The sequence below is a fragment of the Calidris pugnax genome, unplaced genomic scaffold, assembly GCF_001431845.1.
Source record: "Calidris pugnax isolate Ruff unplaced genomic scaffold, ASM143184v1 scaffold250, whole genome shotgun sequence".
NCBI classification, from domain to species: Eukaryota; Metazoa; Chordata; class Aves; order Charadriiformes; family Scolopacidae; genus Calidris; species Calidris pugnax.
Genome location: NW_015090984.1, coordinates 1,409,145 through 1,434,743, shown reverse-complemented (window position 1 = coordinate 1,434,743; position 25,599 = coordinate 1,409,145).

Below are 25,599 nucleotides of genomic sequence, written 5' to 3'. Positions count from 1 at the left end.
TAGCCTCTGTATGCACATCACTTCTGACACTAGCGCAGTTTATTTAGATCCAGGGCTGGGATTAAGACCCTAGCTTCTGATATCTGTTTTTTAATACATATAGGCCAGGTTTTCTTCCCTGACCCCTGCTGTATCTATAGCATTCTGCACAGGTTATTGTAAAAATAAATACTGTTCAATAATCAGGCTTCCCTCTATATTGTATAAACAGTTCAAATATCTTTGAGAAGGCAAAAAGACATCTCTCTGCAATTTAGATATACAACCTTTCTCCCATATTTTAATTTTGCTAAGGGGAGATATCTTGCGTAAGACTTGTTGATATCATTCTTAAAACAAAAGGCATCCATATATTCACACTTAGGTGATTTTCTTGTTTGGCTTCTAACTATTTTAGAGCAGAGTTCACTGTGCTAGGTAGACAGATTATACTGATTCTACAGTAAAAAGTCCAGTTGACTTTTCTAACTATTTAGGTTCAAGACATAGGTTCACTTAGATAAAACACTTCATAATAAAACAATCAGTGAAGCTCTCAGGGAGATTTTCAAGCATGTATTTAAGTCCTATATTAATAGTTTGTGTTCTTTAATCTGGTTCTAATTCAGCAGACTAGCACTATTTCAAGTGAGAGCACATTAACTAATTAGGGAAATGAAAGACTAGGTAGAATAATATCACTGAACAGCAAGTGTGCTAGATAATGGTCAATGTTTAAACTAAAGTTACTATTTTGCAGTTAATAGTGAAAAAACCATGAATGGAGATATGTATTTTGATGAAGCCCATTGATAGGGCAAGGTAGAAAAAACATAATAGTGTGGAATGCCTCTTGCTGAGAACATGCGTGTGGCACGAACAACAAGCACCGCTCAACCCAAAACTTCTCATGCTCTGTGATGTTGGCTATGATTTGCTTTTCTTCTGGATGCTTCCTCCTGCTGTGGATGTTCTGCATCCTGGGGTCAAATGCACAAAGATACCTTGGAAATATAGTTGAACAAATGGGGAATAAGAGTCAGTCTCATACTAGCAGTCAATTCTCCTTTGACCTATAGCTCTAAGGCACATCAGACATACCACAGTTTTATTAATCTCACTAATAACACAGGGAATTACACGCCACACACACTGGAGGGCAACTGCTAAGCTAAAACTAATTTCCATGAAATTGTAGGATTTTTTCCATAGTGTCAGTGTGAAAAGAAACATTATTTTCGCATGTTTGTCATATGTTGCTCATGTTTAATGTCTGGAAAAAAATGTTTGGTGGAATCTGCCCGATTATAAAGATGAAAACATCTGATATAGGTGTGTTGCTTTTAATTAAGCCATAGAGGGTTGATGGGAAGTTGCTTCCCTCTTTGCTGGAGTGTTTTCCATCTCTCTGTGCAGACATTGAGAACTAAGGTTTCTAGCCTAATGCAGGGTTACTGTTTCAGAAACAGCAAGAAAAACTTCCCAAATCTGTTGCTGCCTCTCCTCTGCAGAGCATACAGGAAGGTTTGCCTGGTATTTAAAACCAGGAGAAAAAGCATATCTTAAAATAATGAATCTTTTTATACAGCAAAGTACCTGTCTCCACCAAATCCTAATAAAAAGGCTTCTAACAAGACAATCTACAAGTGAGCATGAGCCCTAAGTGGAAAAATGCCTATTATAAAACTGCTGTGTCCTGAGAAAATTGGGAAAAGAGCAACTTTCACACAATAGCACATCTGGTATGACAACATGGTTCATAAAATCCCTTTTCAGACAATGCAACAATAGCAAAATATGAACAGGCTTTTGGCCTAGTGGTCAGCTCTGCCTTTGCTTGACCTAAACATTCATTAATCAAGAAAAGCTAATCCCTAATCTGCCCCATTTTCCCCAATGTTGCCCCGATGTCAAATCACTCATTTAAGAGAAATAAAACATGACCTTTATCATTGCCTCCTGGTCTCCAGGCTTTTAGGATTCTCTCATTTGATTTCCGCATTCTTTCCAGAAGATTAGAATTTTACTTCTGCATTTTTGAGAGATCTTTTTAGTGAAAATTTGACATTCACATACTGTTGTTCAGTGCCATGACAACTAGATCTCATTGCAGAGAGACTTGGTGTGGAAATCCCAGTCCCTGGTCACAGCAGTTTCTGCATTGTTCAATACGTTTTCTCTTGTGGGTCTTTTTGCCCACACTCATGATTAGCATAAATCTTGACAATATATTGTTGCCCTACCCACATCTCTAAATCACTCTGTTCAAGAATTTTGTCTCTTGCTTCTATTTAACCTGAGTCAGCCACTAAAATATGTTTGTTCAATTTATATTCACCAAGAATGACTTGCTAGGCTAATATCTTTTTAATCATCATTTTCAACAGAGTTTGCATAGATGGCAGAATGACAAGAAGATCTTTTTGTTGCAAGAACATTCAAGATCATAATAAATTACATCAGCCATGTTCAGGTCATTTCTGCATATAATCTGTAAAATTGCTCTTTAAAATAACTTCAGAGCAGGAATGTATTTGTTCACATTAGCAATGTCCTAAAAGGTATGGAAAATGAACTGAGACTCATGTCAGCTCCTTTTGCAACAAGCTGGATGTTCTACCTCTGATGTACAGCCTGTTTTTCCTGCTGGTAATGTGCTGTGGATGGGTATGGGAGGATGTTTGGAGCATGGAAATGCTATTACAAAGGCAAGTCAGGGCTCCCAAAGCCTGTGGTCGTTGGGAGGGTTTCACTGGCTGCACTTGTGCCTCCTATCAATGGTCCTGACATGACAGGCCTTGCCTGTGAGCCTGTGGACTTTTATTTTCCCTGTCTTGCCAACATGTCCCATGAACTATTTCATTGAGATTAGCTGAAAGCTTAATCTGTACAAAGGGTTTCCTCCTATACGCAGTGAGAGCAAGCAATGAGTTCTTCAAGAACTGCTTCTTCAGCACCAAGCATAGTTTCTCTTCTTCCATAACAATGTAAAGCTACCTTCATTGCCAGCACAGGCCTGCTGCCAGAGAAGCAGCCTATGTCACCTGAAAGACACTTCTATCCCATCTCAGGTGGGATCCTGTGTCTTATGAACTTCTAAGCCTTGGGGTCTCTTTGATCCCCCAGGTGAGGTGAGGGAATGCAGGGGGTTTCAGCTTTGGTGATGCAGTTCTGCTCTGCAGTGCTGTATGCCATGCTGAGGTGAGCACCTCACCATCTTCACATCCTCTTCAGCTTTCTTCTCAGTGTAAACTCCTACATTACTTCAGCCCGGCAGTAAATCCTTTGTCCTCTTCCCCTCAGCCTGCCATTGCAGCTGGTGTAGGTCTTGATGGACTCTGCTGTAGAGCAGGGGCAGGAGTAAGGAGCTCAGACCTCCTGACCTGGGGTTTGACTGGGGCCCTACCGTGCATGGGAAGGAGGGCTGTCTCAGAGTGGCTGCTGACAGCATCTCCTTATTGCCATGGTGGGGATCACAGAACAACAACCTCCAGAGCTTGGCAGAGACTTCTGGAGGTCATCTGGTCCAAACCCCCTGCTCCAGCAGGGCCACCGAGACCCAGTTGCTCAGGTGAGATGTGAGAATGAGCAGGAATTAATTGCTGCAAGTGTTTATATTAGGCAGGGTTGGCAAACTCACTGCAATTAAAGGGAGCTAGTGGCTCCCAGACCAGCGTTAAACATCTTGCAGACAGTAATTACATGTGGTTACACACTTTCCCATCATATAGGAACTGACACTGTAGGTTTGTAAACAATAAGCTCTTGCCACTCATAGCAAAGGACTGGTCTTGTTTGCTTTTCTTCTAGGGTTTTTTGCAAGTACTTCCTATCTAAAATTATTACAGTAGGGCTGAGTTTAAACCATGGGGTTTACTCTGCTAAAATGGTGCATTTTAGTTTTCCAAATCATGGAATCATGGCAGAGTTGAAAGGGACCTCTAGAGATCATCTAGGTCTTACTGAAGCTACTTAGAACGCAATTGTAACTGCCCATCTTTGAAGTCAAGCTCCAAATCCAATAGCTTATTTAAAGAATCTAAAATATTTTCTAGATTTTTTATGTCTGAAATTTAATTTGTGCTTTGGAGAGAGAAGTTTTAAAGACAGTTTTAGATGAATTCTTGAGTCCTGAAAGTAATTTGTTTGAATTGAAACGGATAGCTTTTAGATCACTGCACAGAGACAGGTCTCTGTGTATTTTCTGAAAGCCTCTGTGTATTTTCTGTTAAATTCTTCACAGAAAATACATTTTCTGTGTATTTTCTTTCATCTAGTTCTGGGTCCCCAGTTCAACAAAGACAGGGAACTACTGGAGAAAGGGCTACAAAGGTGATCAAGGGAATTGAGGACTTCTTCTATAAGGAAAGGCTGAGAGACAGGTCTGTTTAGCCTGGAGAAGAGAAGACTGAGATGTGATCTTATCAATGTTTATAAATAGCTAAATGGCTGCCCCAGTTTAGGGCTGATCAGAGCCAACTTTCTGTTCAGTGGGGGAGGCTCTTGCTCTTACTTGTTGCTGCAGCAATCAGGGTCAGCTGACTCAGTTGTTTACTCCGTGGAGTGTTTGCACTTGTGGGGAGGTGTGGACAGGTCAGATGACCCAAACTGACCCATAGGGTATTCCATGCTATCTGCCATGCTCAGTATGAAGGCTGAGAGAACAAAGGGGCTTCTGTTCTTTGGTTCTTTGTTAGGGGATCTTCTTGAAAGACTCTTCTTCAATGTTTCTCTTTCTTTGCAGGATGTTGCCTGAGGCAGACCCTTTGATAACCACCAGTGTGTTCTGGAATCCAGTTCCCATTAGTCACTGAGACCAATCTGGAACTTTCCAGTGCCTGCCAGTGACATGTCCCTGGGAACTTGATATGGTTTTGTATGTCTATTTATATACATATTGTATCTCTTTTGTTATTACTTTTTTATTTTATTATTAACATTTCATTAAAGTAGTTTAGGTTTTTTTCTAAACTGATAACTATCTTTATCTCTCTTCTTGCTCTCCTTGGGATGAGAGGTGGGGGAGACATCTGTTGTCTTGTCATTGGCCAACTCGGCCCAAACTGTGACAAGGGCAGGTGTCAAGAGGATGCGGTCAGGCTCTTTTCAGTGGTGCCTGGTGACAGGTCAAGGTGCAATGGACACAAACCGGAACACAGAAAGTTCCATCTGAACATGCGGAAAAAATTCTTTACTTTGAGGGTGACAGAGCACTGGAACAGGCTGCCCAGAGAGGTTGTGGAGTCGTCTTCTCTGGAGGTACTCAAAACCTGCCTGGATGTGTTTCTGTCCAGCCTACTCTAGGTGACTCCGCTTTGGCAGGGGAGTTGGACTAGATGAGCTCTGAAGGTCCCTTCCAACCCCATATAATTTTGTGATTCTGTGAAAGGTACTTACAAAAATTTGGACTAAAAGAGTTTTAGCATCTTTTAAAAATTAGTATGGTGTACATAGATGTTACAAGGTGGCAGTGTTAGGCAGGCCTGTCAGTTGTTTTTTGTTGAACAAGAAAACCATCTGTCCTGGGTAGAACATCATTCATTTTATTATGCAATACCCTGGATCACTGTTTCACACATCAGTATTTGCCAGTAATGAAAAACAAAATGAATACAAAATTAATAACTGAAATTATTTAGGGGGTCTCGTGGCATAAAATAGATGACAAGATTAAACTTGTCACTTTTTTCCTCTTATGAGGCCAAAGAAAATCAGACTGAACTTCAGGTACGAGACAGTAGAAGGGACCACATCTACTCCAGCATCCCTTGAGGACAGTTGTAAATGGTGCACTCCTGCAGGGCTGACGCAATGCTGAGGAACTATTCTGTACACCTTATTTTCTGTCATTCACACTTTGCTGTCTCCTCCTGGAAAAATCAGTATCTTGGGCACACCAGCCTCTGATCGAAGGAGGAACCAAGGCCACTGGTTTGGCTAGACCCAATAGACTCAGGTACCTAAACTCGCTTCTGTGCTAACTCATCCTGATCCTAGGGATCTTTCCCCTTGCATCAACACCACTGAGTCTGACTGCATCTGGGGACCTGTGTCCAATTTGGGTTCCCCAGAGTAGGGCAGCCATTGACTTAATGGAAAAAGTTCAGCAGATGAAGAGGGTGCTGGAGCACAGCACTTGTGGAATGAGGTGCAGACAAAAGCCTTTGTTCAATCTGGAGACTGGAGAATGGAGGGCTCTTGGATATCTTCAACTTCCTTGGAGTGGAGGAACAGAAAGGAGAGAGCCAGACTCTTCTCAGGGGTGCAGAGGGACAGTACCAAAGATGCTTGCCACAGACCAAAGGAGCCCTTTCTTCCCCAGGAGAGTGCTTGACCTAGGAAGACAGACCCAGAGAAGCCACGGGATCTCCACTCCTGTGGATTTTCCCAGCTCTGCTGGACAAGACCTGCAGCAGCCTGAGTCAGTTGGCACTCCTTTAAGCTCCATAGGTGCTATGGTGGACCACAGACTTCCAGAAGTCCCTGGTGAATGAAATTATTCTGCAATGCTTACAGCTTCATGAACATTCTTTCAGTTTTTCTCATTTTCTTGAAATACTTTCTGCAATGTGTTAACATTCTAGAGCTAGCAGGGGTGTGCTTGGTGTGCTGGCTGAATCCTCACCTTGAAGGACAAATATAAGCAAGATGGGATAACTTGTTGTGAGGCTTCTTCACCCTGAAGCTGTAGTATTGGTGACAACTTATGTGGCCTCAGGTCGCCAAATATATTTCTACTGCCTGTTCTTCATCAAATGATCCCCAAATTTATCCTGATTTCAGAACTTAGTGGTGGTTTAAAAAAGAGACTTTTAATGTGTCATTCTACAGCCAGGCAAAAAAGGTGGGATTCATCCAGGTGTAAAGCTTTAAGAAAAAGCCCTACAGGAGGAAAAGGGGCCTGGAGGCTCTATAAGTAAACCTAGATGATGCCTTGGTTACTGGAAAGGAGTAAGAAAAGTTGATAGCAGAAACTGTTCTAACAGCAGTACAAGAATGTAGACAGGGCTAATGGTCTACTTCACACAGAAAAGTAGCTCAAGAATATGTTCATGAAAGTGTTACTTGAGAAAGAACACCTTAGCAAGGAAGGGGACAGAGCTGAAATCTAACATGGATATATGCTTTCATTTTGTAAACAAGGGTGATAGCATCAGCTTGGCTTGCTCAGAACACTAAGGCCCTTCAGAGTAAATCAGCACAGAGCTAAGGGATAATGTGTTTCCCTTTACAGATAGCTTTTCTAAGAAATACAGTGTGGTTTGTCTCTAGATATGGACTTTGGAATTATTTTCTATTTCCTGTGTCTGAGCCTTGTGTCCCATGATTTGCCTTGGCTTCCTTAGTAATAAAACCTCAATGTGCATGCTGAAAAAAATGAGCTGTGATGTTTTTTGAATGAGAAGCTGAAAATACAGCCTTTGTATTCCTCTGGTATCCAGCTTCACAAATGTGCCCATTGTTTCTGCTTGCTTTCTGCCTGTTGCACTAGAAATACTGAAAAAAAAAAAAAGCCATGTTGTAGTCGCAGAGCTGTACTTGGGAATCCAAGAGCCCTCATACCTCAGCTCCAAATTTCTACATGGCTGGGACAGTCTTTCTATCTGTATTTTTGTTTTGTTATCCTTTTGAAACACCTTCTTGCTCCATTTAGAGTATACTTAACTTCTGTAAAGATCTGGCTGTTTCAGGAGCCAGGACTTTAACATTAACATCTCTTATCAATATAGTCTAAATATGATGCTGTACTGGTCACCATAGAAATAACCGGTCACTGTGAGTTTTTCATGCATTTCTCATCATGCACAAACATTTCTCAGTTTTCTTTTTTAAATCTGAACTGCACTAAGCTAACCCACAAATGTCTTGGCACGATCACACTATTAATCACTGTCATTGCTCTGTAGAAGCCGGGCATCTCAGTTTTTCCTGTGTTTGCAGTTTGTTCCTTGATACTGAGGGTAACTTGGGAGGACAGAAGAGATAAAGATGGGACAGCCCCTTCCCTGCCCTCAGACTCTTGCCCACTCAGGGCTGCAAAAGCTTGTGGAAGTCTTACGCCGCTGAAATCATTCTGCAGCCTGCAGATCCTCCCCCATGTGCTTGGAAATGCTGCACAGATGGAGCTTTGCTGTCAGTGGGAATTACATACTGGGGGAGAGTGGCAACGTACAAGAACCTTGTCAGTGTTTACACCCACTCACTGGAGGCTCATGGCATGGATGGGAGGAAGAACATGGGGAAGATCTGTGATGTCCCAGCTCTGGGCTGTGTCCTGTCCCAGACAGGGAAGCACAGCTTGAGAGACTGTCTTCTGACCAAGGACAGAGGAGTACCTCTGGAAAGCCACAGTGGAAATGGAATTTTAGCACCTCTAGGGAGGCAGTTAGTAGGGCTGAAAAGAAGCTTTTTGATGAAGGGAAAAGGAGTTTAACTTTTAAGGACAAGAAGTCAAACCATATGTGTTTTCTGCCTCTACAGTCTGAAAGCTAAAAGCCAGAGAATCAAAAGGATCAGATCAGGTCAAATGGAAGTTTAACTTCTGGCTTTTCCTGCTGTTTTCAAGACACAGTAACTCCTGCTTGCTGCACCACTTGAAGGCTACACATGCTACCAAATCAGGATGTGCTAAAAAATTTTGTCAGAGAATGTATCCTCCTCAAAGGAGAATCATGCACTGTTTTGTATTCCAGAAGTTTCAGGGTTTTCAGCATCCATCTGGTCTTGGATGTGGGGCTAATGAGGAAGAATGACTTTTAAGGCCTCTTACTCAAATGTAGATCTCTTAGATCTTGAAGATTTTTTTTTTATTGCCATGCTTTTTTAACTATAGTTGAGCATTATATGTATTTCAGATAATATATCAATTGAGCTGATATTATTGGCCAAACAGGTTATTTTAACAAAGTGCTGGATGGCTGTTCAGTATGCAAATGTTATAATGACACTGAACTCTGGAAAGAGAAAAGTACCCACGGGGGAATTGTATATTGCAGCACGCAACAAACCTTTGAATTACCCAGTGTTATATGAGCCAACCTGAATCTTTAAATAAATGGGTATAGATTACCATTAGAGTTTTATCTTCAGTAATTGATTAAATTCTAACCTGCAAAGGTTACAAAGCAAAGGGCTACAAAGATGATTAGGGGACTGGAACTAGACTTTCCTCTTCTGAGGAAAGGCTGAAGGACTTGGGTCTTTTTAGTCTGGAGAAAAGAAGACTGAGGGGGGATCTGATCTATGTCTATGAATACTTAAAGGTAACAGACACAAAACGGAATATAGGAAGTTCCATCTAAACATGAGGAGGAACTTTTTTGAGGGTGGCAGAGCACTGGAACAAGCTGCCCAGCGAGATGGTTGAGTTTCCATCTCTGGAGAAATTTAAATCCTGCCAGGACCCAGCCCTGTGCAACCTGCTTTGGCAGGGGGGTTGGACTAGTTGATCTCCAGTTGTCCCTTCCAACCCCATATCATTCTGTGATTCTTTGATTCTTTGCAGCACTCAACAGAATTCCCTTTTCCAGAGATTTGGGCTCTACAGTGGGACATGTTCCCACCCTTGCCTACACCCCACCAAAGTGAAAGATCCTCCTGTAGGAATCTTCTGGAGGGCCTGTGCTTGAATGGTCCCAATACTGTCCTCAGTCCATGCAACAGCCCATTGAGCAGACTGTCCTCTTCAGTAGACAGGAGATAAATGTGAAGATTTGACTCTTTACATATAATGGAAAATTCATTTAAATGTCTTAAGTATAGATATAAGTACAAAATTTGTATTCACAAACCTCTTTAGGTTGACATTGCTGGCTGAATCTGATTTCACAAAGTTCTGGCTAAAGGAGCCATATAATTGGTGTTAGCACTGTTAATTACTCACCTTTCCCAAAGTTCTTTACTGTCAGCCTGTTTTTCCCCCAGGTTGAGAGCAAGGACTAACTGTCCAAAAAGATTTAAATGGTGCTAATAAGCTAGCAATTGAGGAACAAAGAAGGCAGAAAAATATTAGGGAAAAATCCAGTGTTTGAAGGCAAGCTAGTACAGCAGTTGGTACTTCAGAACTGTTTGCAGTTTTATTCAGGTGGCCTCAGAAATCTTTGTTCTCAGAGAGAGATGGCACTCTTTCATTCAAGCTAAAATCTTCAGGGAACCAAAAATGGTTTTTAAGAATGGAAGTAAGTTGGTAACTGTCCCAGTTTGAGGTAACACCAGACCAATTTTGTGTTCTGTAACTTTACGTTTTAGCTAGGCCTCTTCTAACTCTCTGAAATTAACGGCATATTGTGGAGAAAACTGCTCGTTCTCAGAGTGATAAGACTAACGTTTGTGCTAAATGCCAGGGAATGGTATGCAGAGAGGCCCTTGCTTATACTTATTGCTGTAACAACCAAGGTCAGCCAATTTTCGTTATTTGCCCCTTAGAGGGTCGGAAATGGAAAAACGTAAAGGGGTCACATCTGTGGGGAGGAACGGACAAGACAGGTGACCCAAACCTGACCAGCAGGGGTATTCCATCCCATCTGCCCCATGCTCAGTATAAAAGCTGAGGGATCAAAGGGTCAACTCTCTTCCTGCAATGGCCGACGTCCAAAGAGGACCCTGGCTGTTCATCTGCCTTTGATCCCGATTCGTGTGTTCCTGACTCCAGAGCTGGAATGCAGTTCCCATCCATTGCTGAGTCCAGTCTGGGACTTCCCCAGTGCCTGCTGGTGACAGGACTGTCATCCTGGGAGCTTGATACGGTTTTGTATATATATTGTATCTATTTCATTGTTTTCTTCTCTGTTTTTTATTATAATATTATTTTTTTTCATTAAAGTAGCTTAGTTAATTCTAAACTTTTCAATCTCCTTATCTCTTCCTCTCTTCTTTCGGGGGGGGGAAGGGCCATTTGTCGGTTCGGTTGTAGTGATTTCGGCTGAAACCACAACAGTAACTTAATGTTGCTTCTCACAAAAAAAAAAAAAAAAAAAAAAAAAAAAAAAAAAAAAAAAAAAAAAAAAAATTAAAGACCAAAATATTTCAAAAGGGACTAAAGGTATCGATTTAGGAAAACAAAATTGGATGCCTGACGTTCAGAGTAAGCATGCAATACTTCCTGAACTGCACCTCTTCAAAACACTCCCAAGTCATTAGTCACTGGTGAGTAACATTATCTTTTAGGGTTCACAGAAGGGATAAATATGTTCCTGTTCATGACTGGGGACCTCAGCAGACTAAGACTCATTAATCAGCACTGCCTCTTCCTCAAGGAAAATGACAGCACTTCTAAATTTTATCTGTAGTTTTTATAATGTGTGGGTGATTTGCCTGACTCATTAACCCTGGGGGGAGGTTGTTAATCAGTGGATCACTGCTATGTATGCCACAAAGCCATGATTCAGATTTGTTCCTTTATGGCAATGCTTGATTGAAATAAATTGCATGTCTTATGTTAAGCTTTAGTCTTCTCATTTTGATCTTTGTTTGCCTAAGAAATGTGGCTTATGTAAACAGTCCCTGTCTTTTCTCCGCCTTCCCAAAATCATTGCTTTCCTTTGCCAATCTCCAAAAAATCATCAATGAAGTAGTGACCTCAGTCTGTGCTTGTCACAAGGTTTGTGACAGCAGGTCAAGAGACACCACATTACTGTAGCCCTCTTCAAAGAGTTGCAGTCTTTACTAGACCTTGTGGAAGTAGGGGTACAGGAGCCAGGGTTTCGCTTTCCTTTTATGTTGAAGTGAGTACATGTCAACGGGAGGCAGGTTCTCCTCCTGCACACCTTCATGGCCACTACAGAAGAGTTTTTAGATAGGCAATTACAGATATCCAGAGGACTTACTTTTTTCCACTGTTGATTTATTTCTATTTTTGGTTTTGATGTAAATAGTTCTTCTACTAGAGTGCAGTTACAGAACAGGACACATATTGCAGGTATGAAGGGGACTAAAAGGAGGCAGTTAGCAGACTTTATCCAAGTCTTAGGGTTCTCCAATGTAAACTGCTGTTAAAAGGTTATCTTAGTCATAAGCCTGAAAGCATTGCAGGGCTTTGTACATAGACCTGGATGGACAAAGGCTAGCTGGGTGCCTCAATTTGGCAATTCCTCAACTAAAGCTGTTTAAAAGACATATGGAAAAGCTCAAACCAGAAATCCATGGGCTTCATAGTGGTGACTTGTATAAGGTGGCCCATGTGCTGAAATGTCCTTTCAAAATTGGATGCAAATTCACAGCTTCAGCTATACCTTAGTGCAGTGTACCTTGCTCAGAAAGTGAAGGACAAAGCAATGCACTAGATTCAGTCTGGAAATATAATCCAAGTCCAACAAGCCAGATAGCTTTAGATCATAGCACATAACCTTGTGCTGCTGCCACATAACCTCCTGAGCTCAGTCATAAGTCACATGCCAGACAGAAGGCAGACTACCAATTTCATTTTGCCTACCAATGCTTTCAAGCTGCATGCAAGAAAGGAGTGTGTTTGCAGTATGGATAGCTGAAAGTCATACCTGGGGAATCGTCTTTCATGTATAGGTACTACATTTTCTGTAAAACTTAATTAAAAAACAAACCCAAACCTCATATGCTGTCTCTTCCACGTTCTCTCTTCTTCCCTTTCCTCCCCTCCTACAGACTTTGACAACAGTTTGTCACTCCTCCATGTCTCTGTCTCTCTGCCTTCTTGCAGTCCTTACCATTTGCTCCTTTCTTCCTTCATTCTTATTCTCCTGTGGTTTTGCCTACTTCTTTCCTTCTGTCTTGTTCCCCATTGCTGGTTAAGGCCTCCAGGCACTCCTGACCTCTCTCCAGCTTTTCCCCCTTCTTTCTAGTTAACAAGTGCTCCTTGTCTCCCCACAGAGAAACCTAGACCCAACCTGTAGAGTTTTTCACTTGTATTGGGTTTATATGACAAGGTAGCAGAAGGGCTGTAAGGAAGGGGCACTTTGTGAGGAGAGGCCAGGACTGCTCTGTGCAGACCCACCACAGGGCACAGCTGAGCCCCATCAGTCAAGATGGTGGCACCTCAGGGTGAAAAAACTTGAGAAAGAGTAAAAATGCTACAAAGGCAAAGAAGCAAAGGAAAAAAAAAAGTGAGAAACAATTCTGTAGACACTAAGGTCAGTGAAGGTGGTGGAGGTGCTCCTGATGCTGGAGCCTGTGGAGAAGACCATAGTGGAGCCAGGCAGTGGCAGCCCTAGGAGGACTGTGGTGGAGCAGATATCCACCCTGTGGCCCATGAAGGACTCCATGTCACAGCAGCTGGAGATGCCTGAAGGATGCTGCTGGAGCTTCTGGAGAGTCCATTCCAGAGCAGGCTCCTGACAAGAGCTGTGGCTTGTGGAGAGGACCCCATGCAGGAGCAGTTTTTCAGACAGAAAGCTGCACTCCATGGGCGTCCCACACTGGAACAGTCTGCTCCTGAAGGATTATACCCTGTAGAGAGGAATCATGCTGGAGTAACGCCATACTAAAGTAGGGGAACAGTGTGTGCAGGAAGGAGCGCTAGAGAGGAACCATCATGGACCAACAACAAGCTCCATTCCCCTGCATGTCTGAGGTAAGAGGAAGTAGAGGAGTTGGGAGTGAAGTTGAGCCTGAGTTGAAGGGGTAGGGTGAGGAGAAAGTGTTTTACTCTTGTTTTTGTTTCTCACCATCCCACTCCATTTCTAATTGGTAATAAATGTATATAATTTTCACCAAGTTGAGTCTATTTTCCCTGTGACAATAACTCGCAAGCAAATTCCTTCACCTTATCTGGGCCCATGAGCTTTTCCATCTTATTTTCTCACCGTGTCCTGTTGGTGAGGGGGAGTAAGAGAGCTGCTGGGTGGGAGCCAGGCAGCCAGCTAAGGTAAACAGACACATCACTCTTCATTGGCCATCTTCCTTTCCCCAGTTCCTTTAACTGAACTGTCAGCCCTGGGCACTCCTATTTTTTTCTTCAGCACACCTGTCCTCTAGGCTTTCCTCAGCACTCTTCTTTCTCCCGAGCACTTTCTGTGATGTCACTTCTTTGCTGATGATTTGTCTGTTGGCTGAGGAACCACATCACTGTCCCATTCTAACATGGCACTGTATGCGAGTATGTCCATGCTGAGCCTCACTCTCACTGTTAATTCCCAGCCTAGCACACCCAGGAACCAGCTGTCTTCTAATATATGGTTTGAACTTCACCTCGGTGTCCCACTCTCCCTTCTTCGATGTAACAAACTTCCTCTACGCTGTCCCCATTCAGTATAATTCCATGCTCACGCCTATTGCTTAGGTTCCTCCTGCTCCCCTGGATAGTGGCAGCCTTATTGTGCCCTTGGACACTAACAGCCAAGCACACAGGAAAAGGCACCACAGCAACTTCTTCTGGACACTACAGAAGGTGACGCCTGTGGCAATCCTGACTGATGATGACTGTTTGGTAGCAAGTTGATCTGAAGATCTCATTCCAGTCATGACTGGGCTGGATTACCTTAGGGAAATGTGTGCTGACCACCTTCTGCCTTTCCAATACCACATATACATTCTGGAATTCTTTAGTATCAGTGAGGGAAAAGACTGAGCTTTACTTCAGCCTCTTGGGCAAAGAGTACTTCCACATTAGAAATTAGAATTAACACTTCCACATTAGAAATAAGGGCAGTAATTCTCCTAGGCAAAGAGAAACTTGGTTTACTCATCGCTGAAAATGAGCTTGCTGCTTTGAACTCCTCTCTATTGAGTACTTCAAACATGTTAGCTTGCCTAGTCATTTCGGGCTGATACAGGATCTAATGGCAATGCATCAAGACTGATCTATGCTGGAGTGGAGCAGTGCACAAACTGACTTGTCCTGCTGAGGGGAGGGAAGACTCCTCATAGCATCTTTCCAGGCAAAATTATGCTTACACCAGAAAAAGTGGCAACTGAGACTCTGTTTTGGAGAAAGGAGGGAAGATTGATGCAATTGGGAAATTGTGTCTTGTTTAGAAAAGACATCCCTTGAGATCTCTCCTAGGCAATGAAAGGTTTCTGCTACAAACCTCTGTATTTTATTTGGCAGTTGCCATGCCCTTGATATATCATAACCTGTGAGCCTTCTCCGTATCTCTTGGCCACATGACTATCTTCCACCTTATTAAAAAGACTGAATGTCTGTTCTTAGGCTGCAGTTTCGGTGTAAGGTTCCAGAACTCCAGTTTTCAGTTCTGTCATTGGAGAGATGAACTTGTCAGCAGAGCCTGCCAGTGGCTCAGAATTAATTTTAGGACATGGTTTCTATTCCCTTCCAACCTTCTGCTTGGTTTTGCAGCTGATTCTGTTGGACTTCAACATTCCCCAGTGTCTCCTAGTTAGCTATGTCCCTCTGTGGTCTTACTGATTTATATTTTTTCCAGAGAAGTTCTCACAGCTGTCAATGGAAACACTGATGTTTGTCTCCATAGTCAGTAATAAATTGTCAGGAAGTCTTGTGCTTGCGGCATTTTGTTCAAGTTGCCTATGGTGTGCTGTGGATGGTTCTGGCTAAATTTCTTCAGTAGCTTGAAGGTTTGGGAAGACGTGTATTAGCAGGTACACTTCTTGTTGATTAGCCCTGGGTCTCTATAACATTTGGGGAAGTTATTTTGTGCTCTCCTACATTATCTAAAATCTCTCTCAGAATTCAGGACTTACAAATAATTTTAATTTGTCTCCTTGTCCTAAGGGTAATAAACCCAGGAAACTGATGGAAGCTCATCTACAGCCTCCAAAGATATTGCTTTTCTCTTCAAACCCTCTTCTATTTGCAGAACTATGAAGCCTGATCTGGGCTCTTGGAGCACATAAACCTAGAGAAGCAGACCTGTTCTTTCAACCTGAAATGTATTCATTGAAAGAGAGCTGTCCTTAGAAGACAACAAGGCTGAAAAGCTTCAGCTTATATTCTGGCCAAGAAGCAGATAATTTACCTGACCTGTGACCTAACATGTCCACTGACAATTTTGCTCCCATTCAAAAAGAGCAGCAAGTGCCAACTCTGCACAATGGCTTTTGAGGCTGAAGCACTGAGGAACTGTTGGATATACTGCGTGTTGGTGCAGTGACAAGCAGAACATACTGAAGCTTTGGTTGCAACCAAAATATTAAATACACCTAAATTTCCCTTGGTTTCCAGTCATTCTGCATGTCCTGATGAAAACAGAGTTGTCTGCAAACTTCTTTCAAAGCAGAATTTAAGCAAGAGCAAAATAGGGAAGAGCCAGGATGAAAGGCGAAATGTTCAGAATAAGCTTTTTGAGGAAGAGTAAGTGTGGCATTGGTTTTGAGGTGTGCATTAGTTAACAAGGTGCTTGGCCTGGTTTATAATCTTTTCTATTTGAATTCAGGAAGTGGATTGTAGGAAACCTGTCCATGACTTGGGTGTGGAACCTTATTTTTCCAGTGGTTCAGGCAGAAAATGTACGACTACTTAATAACTTAAGCATAAAACCCACAATGATTCTTTTGCCTTATGTATCTCTGCAGTGCTGGCATGAGCAAGCAGACAGCATTGATGGTTTTGCCTATGACAAGATTGTGCAAGGGGTGGCAAATATGGAGATGTGTGGCAGTGGGTGTATGCAGAGGAAGTGGTGGCCATCTCTGCCTTCCAGCTGTTGGAATAGCTCTGGTCCTGTACCAGAGTTATTTTCCCCTTACCAAGGATGGCTGATTGACATGCCCATTTAACTTCTGATCTCCAGTTACTAACTGGACTGACCTAAAATAGGAAGCCGTTCTGAAAGTGGGCAATGTGTACTGTTCCCATACGTTGTGAATAGGTACCCAGGTTTAGTACAATTAAAGCCCTTTGTTAGGAGAATAACAATTTTTTAAAATTTTTGTATGGTTATGCATAACCTTGAGCCAGCCTTGTCTCCTAGACACAGCAGAACTTGTATTGGTTTTGTTACATGTTTTAATGTCTGAAGTCATACTGTTAAATAAAGAGTAGGGCAGATATAAAAAGGAGGTAAAATGGTACCAGCTTGAAAATCAGACTACTGTAACTAAACTGTATTTAATATTTTAAAAGCAACTTGTATTCTCTTTTCATCCTTCACTTTAGTTTAGTTTTCTTGGTAGATTAGGTGGAAGATGGGATGATCAATATGTAGTATTCCATTGTGGTAGTCACCTGTTTTCTGATTTAAAGATCATCTAGGATGACTTCCACTAGACCAGGTTGCTCAAAGCTCCATCCAGCCTGGCCTTGAACATTTCCACAGATAGGGCATCCCCAGCTTCTCAGAGCAACCTGTTCCTCTGTCTCACCACCATCACAGTAAAGCATTTCTTCCTAATAACTAATCTAAATCTACCCTCTTCTAGTTTAAAACCATTACCCATCATCCTATACGTCCTATACGCCCTATACGCCCAAAAGAGTCCCTCTCCACCTTTCCTGTGGACCCCCTTTTGGTACTGGAAGGCTGCTATAAGGTCTCCCTGGAGCTTTTCTCCAGGCTGAACCACTCCAACTCTCTCAGCCTACCTTCATGGCAGAGGTGCTCCAGCCCTACGATCATCTCTGTGGCCCTCCTCTGGACTCATTTTCATCTCCTCCTTATACTGGGGCCCCAGAGGTAGACACAGCACTCCAGGTGGCATCTTACCAGGGTGGAGGAGCAAAATCACATCCCTCAACCTGTTCACCATGCTTCTTTTGATGCAGCCCACACAGCTTGGTGTCATCAGCAAACTTGCTGAGGGTGCACTCAATCCTACTATCCGTATGGACAGAAGTAGAAGACCCAGAATGATAGACGAAATCTGTGGAAACACTGAGATTTTGAATAGGCTGTGCCTCAATTGCTGATCTATTGTTTCTTTCCTTGGAAGACATTGTCCATTTCCTGTTGGGTGTATGGCATCAGGGCTCTACTTGACTCAGCAACCAGACAATCTTAAATGCAAGCTCCCAAGCATGACAGCTGTGTCATCTCTGCAAAAAAACAATGCAGATTTCTCCCTGTTTGTGCTGGGGGCAAAGATTTCCTGTTGCTTCCTCCCTTCCCTGCCAAGTCACTGGAGCCCACAAGGGCTCAGGGAAGGCTCAAACTCTGCAGGACCTTATGTTGCAAATATGTTCACAGGACAACTGGACCTTGTCCTTAATTACCTCTCACTTTTCCCTGTGTATTCAGACAGCATTTTTCTTAAATATTACATGATGGCAGATGATGGGGAGGTGGAGGAACCGGGTAAATATTTTTGACTAGTTTTTGTGGTAGGCCAAATGCTTCCAGTGATAATATCTACAAGAAATTTGCCTTAACTTGAGATGACTGGCTTTGGACAATTGCCCCCTGAAAGTATTTGCTCCAAGATACCAATATCTCATCCCAAAGAAATAGCTACTTTGGGGACTTATACTCACCATTAAACGTTTCTCTTTGTCTCCCGCCTACATCTCTTCCTCCTTCCTGGGTAAAGCAGTAAGTATGAACTATTCCAAGCAAACACCATAAAGGCAGGGCGGTCTGGTTCCCTTGTGAGACAGGATCATTAAGATCAACCAGAAAGAAACTGACCTAAAATAAGGTTAAATGCCTTGTCTTCACTGGGGGAAGGTGAAGTTATTTTTCATTGGGCTACATTAGTATGTAACTGTATATAGTGTATATATATTTATATATAACTATATATAGTATGTAGTATATAACTGGATGTTAAATTACAAAAAGTGCTTCCTAGTTGTGGGTACAGCTCTTGGTAAGTCCAAGTCACTATTAAACTGATTTAAGACATCCTGTTTCCACTTCACATATAGGCATCTGAATCCCTTCCAGTTCTGAGACCCTCTGCCTGAAGTTGAGCATCTCACATGCCCCTGGGGAGCTTCATGATAATTAGGTACTGGTGTAAGTAGTTCCTGCTTTATGGAAGGCTGTGGGAATCACCTATGTTATGAAACCCAGCTATTGCATGGGATAGCTCAGGCCGTATCTTCTGTGTCACTAAGCACAGAAGGTCTCGTGTGGAATCCCTGTACCCCTTTGGACACAATCACACACAGCCACCCCATCTAGCACTGTTCCATTTCAGGACATGGTTCCCCATGCCTGCAGGTGCAGCCTGTTATTGCCACACTCAAGTCCAGCCATCTGATGCAGCTTATCATAACATAGCTCTTTTCATAATGGACTGAGTATTTCTTCAGAGTGAGGTGGCTGTGTTTTGTCCCTGGTGTGGTAGGAATGTGCTAGTCTCACAAATAGATATGATTACAAGTTGAACATATGAATTCCTGTGGTCTTGATGGTTGTAAATGAGATCTCCTGAGCTTTTCTCCCTCTCTCTCTCTCTCCTGATTCCTAAATCAACAGCATGCTTCACCTCAGATGTTGAAGTAGCATCTTGAAACATTTGCCTTCTAGTACATCAGCAGAAACTTCTCTGCTATTGACATCAATCTGACAAGCTTTTGCATATCTGGATTTTCCCATCTTATTTCTGCCACAAGAAAGCTGATCCAAAATTTATGAGTCTTGTGGTGGTCTTTCCTGACTACATATCCAACTCCATGTGGATGAATTACCAGGTAAGTACACTTAGCAGGGAGAATGCCCTCTGATAGTATACTGTACATTGTCCAGATGCTTCCAAGACAAGTTAATACCATTATGCACAATACTATATGGGAACCTTGCAGAGAAATGGAAAGCTTAGCAAGGAAAGTCCAAGGAGCCTAAAAGCAAGTCTATCAAAGGCCACAGGAATCCCCAACCATGCTGGAGATCACAGCAAGGGCTATATATGTCTTCTGATGGAAGGAAAGATGTGCCACGTGAGCCCACAAGACAATAGGTGATATAGATCTCTAGTTATTGTAGAGGATATTAATTGAAATTTGAGGATAAAGTCTGCATGTTAGTGACGCTATTATAATAAGCAGCAAAAATGGTTTGTGCTGATTGAGCCAAAATAAAAAAAGAAAATTGGCTGGTTTTAAAGTTGTGTTTTAAAAGACACTATTAAGAAACCTGAAACAAGTTGGTCTTTAGAAATGGAGAATCACTTAGCAGATCAAACATGTAGTGAGAACATATAACTGGAATTATATAATCAGGGGAATTCAGAAAGAGAGGAAGAAAAATGTAGAAGTAGAGGAGCACTGTACACACTAATCCCTCTACAGTGCAGTGATTCACTCTACAGCAAGGGAAATTCCAGTGAGACTTGATCACAGTAAATGTGAAGCTAAAATTAGATGCTTGCAAAAGGAAATCAGGATGCAATAATCAAACATAGCTGCTGTATATGCAGGAAGAGATGGAAGACTTGATTGGAAACTGTCAGAGATGTTCTCTGTAGGCTAACAGGTTTGAATTGTTCAATGAAATTACTTTAATGTCAGAAGTGAGGGCTATTGTCACCCTACAAAATATAGTTCCATATGATTGCTAAACCATTCCTGTGTTGGAAATCTACACAGAAACAACTGATGATTATACTAAGTTCACTTAAGGTAAAGTCCTGACGAAGGCACTTTTGAAACAGTTTCCTGGAGGATGTGCTGGAAGCTAGGTTACCAGAAGTAAAGAATATCACTCACCAGATCAACTGGAATAACAGACGTGTTTGTTGTCAGCCTGGCAGATGCTTGTTTAGCCTCCCAGGATAGACACTGCACACCTTCCCTGCATCTTCACAGTTGGATGCTGGAAAAATATTCCCCCAAATGCCTCAAAACTTTCAGCTGTCTTTGATGTGTCTTCCTCAGATGCATTTAGACTAAACTCCACTAGTCTTTTCTCTAAGCTCATATTTTCTACACCTGTTTATCCTCATGCACTTTCTCTTATTTCTTTCTTTGACTATGATACTTGGCCACTAGTAGCAACAATATGGAAAAACTGTATCACTGACTTAGAGTTCATAACCTTTTTACACACTGTGAAGTTAGGTTTACTTTTTTTCTTTTTCATCTGCATAATGTGGTATCTCTACTCCCAAGGTAAAAATCTTCTCTGTAGCTGTAGTCCTTGAGTGTCCTTTACCGGGCCCTGCAAGAACCCTCTGCATCAGTTCCCCTTTCAGGACTCTGAGCTCTTCTTACTGACTGAGGTACTTGACTGGAACTCGCTTCCTTCACTGCATGCAGCCAAGACACTCACTTGCTTTACAGACAGTTGCAGAGGCTCATTAGGACTCCTGAGAGGAGGTCCAGCCCAAACAGCAAACAGGCAGAACCAACACCCCCATATTAGTCACTCGCATGGACCTGTTCTCCCTCCCTCCTTCCCTCTCTCTCTTGTTGTCTGATGTAATTTAAGGCAAAAAAGGTTCTGTATTCAGTCATTCAGGAGATTCTCAGATGACATTACCACTGATGTTCTGCCAGCTCCTTCGTTTGTAACTGTTCATTCCAGCTCAAGAGTGCTGTCTGAGATGTCCTCTTGTCTACATGACCCTGGTGAAGCATATGATACTGTGCATGACTGTTGGCACTGCACCTGCTATCTGAAGGGACACCTGATCAGGATTCTTGGTATTCCATTCTGTGAAGCAAGTGTTTTAAAGGGGATAACTAGGTATCTGAATATGCCTCTTATCTGTTAACTCTTACTCTTCTTACACAATGCAAAACTTTTGAGAACTGGCGCCTGAAATCTGTCAGGATCCAGAGAAATGTTAGTGGTTAGGAACAAGAAGTGACTGGTAACTATACCTGGCTGTATAAATATATAGTGTACACGGCACAATTTCTGTTGAGGAGTATTTGTCTATCTCAATATGTATATGATGGGAAAACCCCCAAATCTTATATATATATTCAGGTGATGACAATGAACCTCCTTCTGTCATAGGCTGGTTTTGATCAGCAGTGGATGGCCAATATCCAAGTCAGAATGTATACTTTCTCCCTGTTTGGAGGAACTAGAGCCAGATCTGATCATATACAGAAAACTTCCTGGGGTAGCAGGTGGGCTACAAATTGCACGCTGTCCTATAACCAGTATTGTCACTTGCAAAAGATGCAAGGGTTGAAGGTACGTATGGGACAACACAGCAGCAAATAGATGTAAGCAGGGTGGATACATACAGCTGCAACCACTTGGTTAACGTGGTTTCTAAACCTGTGATGTTTATGCACTGGTCGCGCAGCAACCTGTTGGTAAAAGAAGTCAGGAACCTGCAGAGATGTGCCTTGGCTCATCACAACGAATAGGTAGCATTCTCCCAAGTTCCACTGTGGTATCATTGCATCTTGCACCTCAATTTCATATCAAAGCTGCAACTCAGATGAAAAAATCCCCAAGGGAAAGGACATCATATACTGCATTCTAATAGCCTGTAGCTTATCTGCTTAAAAACTCCTTGTCCCTGGAATTTAGTTGCAGCAAATGCTGGTAATTCAAGAAGAAATTTTTTGAGCCCTTTTTCCAAATGTCCATCACTTCCTCCTGTAGTTTGCTCCTCTTCCTAGTATTTCGTTCTCATTTTCCACCTCTGCTTTTGATTTTGTACAGGTGGTCTGGGAGTGTATCTGAAACTGAATTGCTGGAACTTAATTGGTGATGTTAGTGGTTTCTATATATGTAGGCAATCAAAAATCTCACCAGTGTTCTGTGTCTATGTAGTCTGGTAGGTTAGCAGCCAAATGGTAACTGATGGTTATAAAGAAACACACCAGTTTCCTAATGCTTTCCTAACCAGTTTCCTCAGCTTTAATGCAGTAACTACAGCTGATAGTGAAAGGGACAACACATTGACTTGCAGAATGCAGTAGGCTGCTGACGGCTTTCCTCTCACTGGATCAAGCTCCAAGTTCTGAGAATAGAACATCCCAGACGCAGAACTCCTGGGAACCGAGCATGTGTTTTTTGTTTTGCTTCTTCCTGCTGTCCCCTGCCCCCAGTGTAAATCTTATCATTTAACAGTAAGGATATGGCTGATGCTTTTTGTGTTTAAAAAACAAACCTGTGAAGGGATCTAAGCTGTGTTTATGTAAGTAATAAGTGGTAACAACCAGATACTTATTTCCCGAGTGACTAACCCCCCTTTATTTCCACTTTTTTATGTAATGTTCATCTTTGAAGCACTAAGAGGTCTTCTGGTGAGGAAGAATACATAACCAGAAGTTTCTAATTGCTAGTTAACAGTTGCTGACATGCTCTGCCAACAACCTTAATCTCTCACTTACCAGCGGGAATATTTTTAAGCCTACACTTTAAGTGGCTAGCATTTGCCAAAGATATGCATTTCATCTTTTCCAAATGATTGCTGGTACAGCTTGTCTTGTACAGTTGAGTGGACTTGGCTAGAGGGCTTAGTGAACCTGATTTATTTAAGTTTGACACTAGAGAGAAAACTAGGGATTTTTTTGCCATGGGAAATGGAGGACTAAGAAAGCCAAGTAATAGTGCGAGTTGAAGAGCTCAGGTGGGTTTGAATAACAGAGGGTATAGTTAAATACCTGCCTCTGGGTTTTGTGGTACCCATCAATCATAAAAATAATGCTGCAGATCAGAATAAGGGTAAAACTGTTCAGCTAGAGGCTGAACATGCCTTGTCAATTCTATAGAAGGAACAACAGGAAGAAAGATATCAACTCCCCAAAAGCCGAAGATCATTAAAAGAAATTGACTGCTTTACAAATAAAGGAAGCTGCACCACAGTTACAGAATTAAAGACTGCTATAGATTATGTTTAAACTAAAGTAAACCTATAACGAAACATTGAATAATACTTCAGAATGTGTCTGAATTTGTGTGGCAGTGAACCTCCAAGTTGCCTCTGATTTACAGCTCCCCAGCGTAAGATTTGTATGACAGACTACACATCCCTGTTTGTCATAGTGTTTCTGGGAGAGTGTGGTTCCCAGGTCAGATTTGTGTTAACGAACTGCATCTCTGGGTTTGTACATATTAAAGCAAAGCGTCTGGTGAAAGCAGATCATGTTAAAGGCACTTACCTGAGGGAAGGCAAAATGTCTGTCTCTCTTGGAAATAAATGGCTGGTCTTCGAAGAGGAAGAAAGGTCTGTTGGGGCAGATAACTGGGAAAGTTATGGCAAAGAACACAAAAGTCTGCAAGTCCAAAACGCAGCATGCAAAATGAGGCAAAAAGTGGTTACTTAGTCAAGACAAGACTGACCGGAGGTTATGTCAGATACATCACAAGTATTTGCAAAGCTATAAACTGCTTTGTCTACTAAAATCATAGCAGGAAGAGCAAGGTTAGAAACTAGGAAATACTTTATAGCAAGCAGACCAACAAAGCAAGGCTAGGTTGTAAAACCTATTTGAAAACCTCAGAGAACAGACACTGTATATCTTCATAACTCAACTGTCAGAAGCTTACACAGTACAGATACCATTGATGATAGCCCTTGGTAGATCAGCTGGGCCTTTCATGGTCCTACCTCATCATTCTAGCAAATGGTTCGGGAAGGGGGGAGGAAGTCAGCTTCTACGGTTAGCATTGCTGGTAAAGCGCATGAAGGGGACTTAACGGTTGTACCAGAAAGGCCACCTAGCATACATTTCATACTGAGCCATCTGGAGCTGCATGACATGGCAGGCACTGGCTACATGAAACATACATTTCTTCTGCTTCAGCTGTTTCGTTGCTGAAGCAACAGATGTTCTCATTGTGACTTTTTTTTCCCTTTCTGTCCCATCAGAATCTCCTGATTCACTTGATGACCACTGTGTTTCATTCTCCTGCCATTTGCCTCACTAAATAATCTGGCTTCACTTTTCATAGGTGACCTCCTCGTAAGCGTTGGAGGCTGCTATTAGGTTCTCTCTGAAGCCATGCCTTCTCCAGGCTGAACTATTCCAGTTCCCTCATCTTCTCCTTGCAGGACATGTTCTACAGACCCTCTGCCATCCTGGCCTCTGCTAGACTCACTTAAGTTTATCAGTCAGTTCCTTCAGCTTCTCCTTGCAGGACATGTTCTCCAGACCCACTATGATCCTGGTGGCCTCTGCTGGACTTGATTAAGTATGTCAGTATCTTTCTCATATCGATGCACCCAAAACAGGACTCACTAAGCTAGACTCATTCTAACAAGTACCACAGAAAGAGGAACAATCATGTCCTCCAATATACTGCCCTGTAATACATCCCAAGATGCTGTTAATTCTCATGAGTGCCAGGGCATACTGGTGACTCACTTTTAGCCTACTGTTCCCAAGAATTTACAAAGCTTTGCAAACAGACCTATTTTCCAGTGAGCTGGCCACACCCCAGCCTGTGCCACAGGAAGTTAAGTCTGTTCCAGGTGCAGGACTTTGCATTAGTTGAATTTTATTGCTACAGGCTGTTTAGGTCCCTAAACATTAGGATGACAGCCTTGTCCTTAGGCATATAGACTACGCTCCCAGTTTAGTGCTGTGCACAGACTTATTTCTGCATGTCCAAGTCAGCGACAAAAATATTAAACACATCCCAAGGGAAAATGCTGAAGAACTTCACGCTGTCACCAGTCTTCAGACAGAACACGACCCATTAACGAGAACTCTTTCAGACCAACAATCCAGCCAATATTTCACCCATCCAGGAGCTCACCTATCCAGGCCATAATATGCTAGTGTGGGACAAGAATATTGTGAGAGAGTGTATCAAAAGCCTTGCTAAAGTCCATGTACACAACATCCACTGCATTTCTCACATCCACAAAACCAGTCATGTC